The sequence below is a fragment of the Schistocerca gregaria genome, chromosome 8 (genome assembly GCF_023897955.1).
Source record: "Schistocerca gregaria isolate iqSchGreg1 chromosome 8, iqSchGreg1.2, whole genome shotgun sequence".
Taxonomy (NCBI): domain Eukaryota; kingdom Metazoa; phylum Arthropoda; class Insecta; order Orthoptera; family Acrididae; genus Schistocerca; species Schistocerca gregaria.
In genome coordinates, this window is record NC_064927.1 from 16,559,677 (window position 1) to 16,566,012 (window position 6,336).

At 47.7% G+C, this 6,336-nt stretch overlaps 2 non-coding genes across 2 annotated transcripts; both read right to left on the reverse strand.

Moving 5' to 3' along the window:
• Positions 1 to 4,764: 4,764 nt before the first annotated feature.
• On the reverse strand, positions 4,765 to 4,837 carry Trnak-cuu (transfer RNA lysine (anticodon CUU)). The gene has a single exon. It is a non-coding gene; the product is annotated as a tRNA-Lys (tRNA).
• A 1,426-nt stretch (positions 4,838 to 6,263) lies between these two features.
• Trnak-cuu (transfer RNA lysine (anticodon CUU)) lies at positions 6,264 to 6,336 on the reverse strand. The gene has a single exon. It is a non-coding gene; the product is annotated as a tRNA-Lys (tRNA).

The following is a 6,336-nucleotide window of genomic DNA, read 5'->3' on the forward strand; positions in this document are numbered from 1 at the left end:
CTGTGCGTGTATTCAATGCCGAGACATTTAAAAGTTGCCATCCTTTTTAGTGTACAAGTTCTAGTCCCCTACCAAGTGCCATAACGCCAGACTTTTTACAGTTGACTTTCGCTCCTGAGGCGGCTTCATAAGTGTTTATCAGCTGAAACGCGCGTTCTAAGTCTTCATCTTTCGTCACCACGAAACTGACGTCATCCGCAAATGCCTGGCAGACAATCTTCTGGCCATGTATACGTAATCCCGGAAGGTTTTGCGTCAGGGAGAACAGCAAGGGTTTAAGAGCAACTGCAAACAAAGCCATTGACATCGGGCAACCTTGTCGGACCGACCAAGTGATGGAAATAGGTTTACTTAGTTGTCCGTTGTGACATATCTTGGATGTTCCGTTTCTCAGCAGGAGTGTAACAGTGTCAATAACTTTCCGTGGAAAATTCATTGCTGCCATCGCGCACAGAAGATATGAGTGACTGACTTTATCGAATGTTTTTCAAAATCTAGCGAGACTAGAGCGCATCGGATGTCACAAGCGGCGGCTGTAGCTATGATATCTCTATATTCGCTTAACGTCTGCTGGATGTTTCTAGTTTTCCCAACGCTCGTTTGATAGGCCCCCGTGACAGTACTGAGTACCGTACTGAACCGCTGCATCATGACCCGCGCGAATATCTTATAATCCGTATTAAGTAATGTAATCGGTCGGAGATTGTCGACTGTCTTGCCCGCTGGGGTTTTGGGGACCAATACCACTATGCCCTCACAGTATTCCCTTAGGATATCATCTCCAGCGTTTAGGATATCATTACAGACCATGGTCATCTTTGGAACTAAATGGTGTCGAAAAGTTCTATAAAACTCGGCCGGTAATCCGTCGGGGCCAGGCGATTTATTCTGTGGGCTCCCTCGAATGGCGTCCGCTACTTCATCGTCAGTTATTACTGCAGCGAGGCCGTCTGCTTCTTCCGTGCTCAATGTCGCAAAACGGCGTGCCATGAGGGCTTGCTGCGCCGCTATATCCACCGGGTGTTCCGTTAACTGTGCTGTGAAATGTTTATAAATCTCGTCTCGTATGTTGCGCTGGTGGTGTAAGTGTCGACCATCTGCAGTGTGCAGTTCTGTCAATATCTTTCTGTGCCCCCTTTTGTGTTCGAGAATAACATGATACATTGATGTCGTTTCGTCCTGTACGGCGTTTTGCAGACGTGTCCTGACTTTACAGCCTTCCAATTGCTTCCGTTTGAGGGTTAAAATCGTAGCCTGTATTCGTTTAATATGCATACGATTTGGTATTACCGTTGCATCTTCTCGATATAAATCCCTTAAACACTGAAAGTAGAATTCCAGGGTTTGCTTCTGCCAGGCACATCGATCTCTGGAATAATTCTTCATCGCTTTTGTTAAGGCGGGTTTTGCACATTTTACCCACCACGTAATGGCAGAGTCGTACGCGGGAAACTTTCGTTCGCATTCTGCCCACGTGTTGCGGAAGACTCTGTGACACTCGGGTTCTGTTAAATGCGCTACATTGAGTTTCCAGGGTCCCCTTGCCCTGTACGTCCCTTGTTTGGCTAAATAGACGGTACATATATATGCCACATGATCTGTAAAGGCAGTCGGCCATAGCTCTGCCTGCAAAACATGTTCCCTCATATTTGCTGATGCGTAGATTCTATCGACGCGGCTAGCTGAGTGACCAGTAACGAATTTGAATCCGGGCCTGTCACCGTGTCTATCCTCCCATGTGTCTATTAAATTTAACTCTTCAATGATGGCACGAAGGTCGGCGGACGGATTGAAATTTGGTGTCTGGTCTTTGGGACTGAGTACACAGTTAAAATCACCAGCGAATATAAGTTGATCTGAAGGTGGTGTGAAAAGTGGCACAATGCCATCTTTAAAAACTCTGCTCTCTGTCGTCGTCTCCCAGAACCGGAAGGGGCGTAGAGATTAATAAATCTGGTAGTATCGATAGTAGTCGCTATACCTCTGCTATTCGCCAGGCGTTCGATATGTGACATCACTATCCCTTCCTTGGCCATGATCGCGGTCCCTAGTTCAGTACAATTTCCAGGATTAACGACGGCATTGTAACCTGTGATACGGTCAAGGTTAATATTGGTCACTTCCTGCAGCATAATGAGATCAATATCAGCGGCATAGAGAAAATCTTGAAGGTTTTTTAAGTTGAGTGGGCTACTGATCTTATTGATGTTCAATGTCGCAATGCGGTAAGCTTGCAAGGACGTCATGAGAACAGAGGTCTAGGTGACAATATGCCTACTATTGATGTTCATGGCGAACATCATCTAAAAGAAGTCCGCGTCATCAGCCACTGCACCGACGCCGGCGGTAGCCGTTTGTTGCTGGTGGGACACATCTGCTTGAGCTTCTGATGACGGATTCTCTATACCGCGCCGATCCCGTACTAAATCTTCTTCCCGACCAACCTCTTCAGCGTCATCTGACCAATCGCACACGAACTTGTCTGCGTTCATATCGCAATCCGAGAGCTTGGAACATTCAGGCATAGGGTTCGGATCCAATGAATCGGCCACCGCAGGGTCCCCTGAGGGCGATCGTCCGTGATCAGTGTCCGATTCGTCCGTCCGAGATTTTTTTGCCGTTTTGCTGGTTGCCGACGACGATGGGTCAGTTACTTCACTCAGTTTCTGTCTGACGTGGTTCGCCTTTTCACGCAATATTGGCGCCTTTGCTTCTGCCCCTTGATGTGCTAGCCGGCGTTTCTTCTGAGATTTGGGAGACCGCGGGGGCTGGTGGCCAGCCATCTCGTTCGACTCCATCCGGTCCACGTCGGACTTGTCGTCTCGAACCGGTACGCCCGCCGGAATACTTTCGGTGTCCGGTGGGTGCCCCATCTGCGAGTGAGTATTGCCCTCCTTCTGGGTGTGTGAAGAAGGAACATTCGGTACATCGTTCGCTTCCATCGGTGTAGCGCCTTCGTGCACTGCGCGCAAACCCTCTAGCGAAACATCTAAACTAGGTTCCGAGGTGACATTAGCCCGAGCGGCGGCGACGTATGATAATGGCAACGTAGACGTCGGGCCGCGCAACTCACGCTCACCGGCCGGTATTAGCGCCACGTGTCGTTGGACACACTGAGCACGGATATGTTCTGTGGACTCACATCCCGCACAAGTTCTAGGCTGCCCGTCATAAATCACTATGGCCCTGTAGCCTCACACATTGATGTAGGACGGAATGTGCTTTAACATACCTATCTTCACCTGACGGACACCGTTTAGCACCGGGAAAATATGCATAGTCGACCACTTTTCTGCCGTATTGCTGATAACTGTTCCATATTCCCTCAATTTGGCATTAATCTGGTCAGCAGAAATTTCAAAGGGTAATTCAAATATGCGAACAGTTCTCACTCCGAGACCAGCAAGCGAAATTCTGACATCACCAACATTGCCGTCAGAATGGTTGAACTTCAACACTCCTCCACAAGATTGAACGACCTGCTCGCATTTCTCGGGATTCAACAATTTGAGGTACACCGTACTGCTAACGATAGATAGGTGAATGCCAATCATATCATCAATAGTTATTTTCATGACGTCTCTAATAAATAACTCAACCACAAAGGATTTGGGTCGTCCATAATGAGGGTCAAAACTCAATTTCAACGTGTCTGTCCGTATACGTTGATCCATTATAGTCGAATGCAATTCATCACGCCACAATAAAACAAACGTAGCAATGCGCACACTCACCAAACAGCACGCGACCGCCACAGGCGAGAGCGAAAACAACCTGCGTCCGACCGCCAAGGCCGCTGCCGTCTGACTGCGATATCCATTAGGCCACACGGTCACTGACGACCAAGTGCAACTTGTATACGACTCATCTCGAAACGCTCACACCCCTGATGATTTGTGTTTTCGTTCTACACAGCCGCTGCCCCTTGCTCTTTCCCACACATTCAACCTCTTACGTGACCGACCAAATATAGACTGGGAAACAAGACCACACACTTTGTGCATTGGGAATCGAAGGCGGGCGTCCCTCGCCGCATTTGCTACTATGGAAATTTGTTACTTCTGCAGAAGCGGCGACGACGATGACGACGACGACGACGACGACGACGACGACGACGACGACGACGACGACCGCGAGAGGCTCTGAGATATGTGAGAAATACATCTATAAAATCTAATTCAGACTGACTCGTCCCACCTTATGCTGTACCGCTTCGGCAAAGGCTTTATCTGCGCCATTTGCCTTAATCACATCTGAGAGTAATTTTTAACAAAAGGCGTGTCGCTAATTGTTCGTCATCACAGATACTGTTTGCTATACGGCCACAACGCGCAACTGATTTCCAAAATTCGAATTCCTCCTTTGAGAATGGAACTCACGACATTTCGTTTGCTAGACCAGTGCTCTACCACTGAGCTAAAGAGTCGCGGCCTAGCGGTACTTTTGCGTACTTCGTCCTTACGGTCGTCTGGATCATCAGACTTCAGCTGACAACACTTCATATTACCGACTAATATTTGCAGCTATGGCGACCCATTACTGCTTGGCCACACATCTGACACGTAACCGATGTCCTCTCCAAACAACAACACTTGCATTTCAGAACATGTCTTTCACACATGTCTACAAAATCACCTTCACCTTCAAATACAGTTTCCTTGCGACTGACAGAGACGTAGGCAAAGTTTAAAGTTGCTATTTCCATTACATCACGTTAATCAGAAAAACGGTAATTTACATCTGCAGCGGAACAAAATTCCGTTCCGCCCAGCGTGGGGCTCGAACACACCACCCTGAGATTAAGAGTCTCATGCTCTACCGACTGATCTAGCCGGGCTGCTTCGGTGAATACTTGCCGAGTAGCACGTCACACAGTACTCGTGTATGTTGGGTTGTCCAATACAGAATCTCTCAATGCTGCCTAATGTTTTCCTAACGTCACACTCGTCACGTACTTCACTTTTATTTCATAACCATTTCTGAGAGGTAGAGGAATTGCATCACAACCTGCAGAGCTAGTGGCGTCAAAATTAACACTCATACTTGATGTGACTCAAAAGGCGAACGAGTTACTTTCCGACGTTGTTTTAGATGTGCAAGTGCCAGTGAAAACTCGTGGTGACGGCACTCTGCCGACCATTTCGCTAGTTATCACCGGTCTTGTTGTGTGTGTTTCAAGCTCAAGAGCATCTCCAAGCAGAAAATGGTCAACAGCAACATTCAGACGGTTTCGAACTGCTCAATTGCTACATTAAAACGGTATGTTTCTTTTTAAGAACTGATAAAACACGAGCGTGGCAGCATTCGAACCTGTAATCTTCAGATCCGAAGTCCGACGCCTTACCCATTAGGCCACAAAGTCACCGACGACCAAGTGCAACTTGTATATGACTCATCTCGAAACGCTCACACCCCTGATGATTTGTGTTTTCGTTCTACACAGCCGCTGCCCCTTGCTATCTCCCACCCATTCGTTACATTCAACCTCTTACGTGACCGACCAAATATAGACTGGGAATCAAGACCACACACTATGTGCATACGGAATCGAAGGCAGGGCGTACCTCGCCGCATTTGCTACGATGGCCATTTGCTACTTCTGCAGAAGCGACGACGACGACGACGACGACCGCGAGAGTCTTTGAGATATGTGAGAAATACGTCTATAAAATGTAATTCAGAGTGCCTCGTCCCACCTCATGCTGTACCGCTTTGGCAAAGGCTTTATCTGCGCCATTCGCCTTAATCACATGTGAGAGTAATTCTTAATAAAAGGCATGTCGCTAATTGTTCGTCATCACAGATACTGTTTGCTATACGGCCACGACGTGCAACTGATTTCCAAAATTCGACTTCTTCCTTTGAGGATGGAACTCACGACCCTTGGTTTACTAGTCCAGTGCTCTACCACTGAGCTCAAGGGGCGCGGCCTAGCGGTACTTTTGCGTACTTCAGCCTTACGGTAGTCTGGATCATCAGACTTCAGCTGACAACACTTCATATTACCGACTAATATTTGCAGCTATGGCGACCCATTACTGCTTGGCTACACATGTGACACGTAACCGATGTCCTCTCCAAACAACAACACTTGCATTTCAGAACATGTCTTTCACACATGTCTACAAAATCACCTTCACCTTCATATACAGTTTCCTTGCGACTGACAGAGAGGTAGGCAAAGTTTAAAGTTGCTATTTCCATTACATCACGTTAATCAGAAAAACGGTAATTTACATCTGCAGCGGAACAAAATTCCGTTCCGCCCAGCGTGGGGCTCGAACCCACGACCCTGAGATTAAGAGTCCCATGCTCTACCGACTGAGCTAGCCGGGC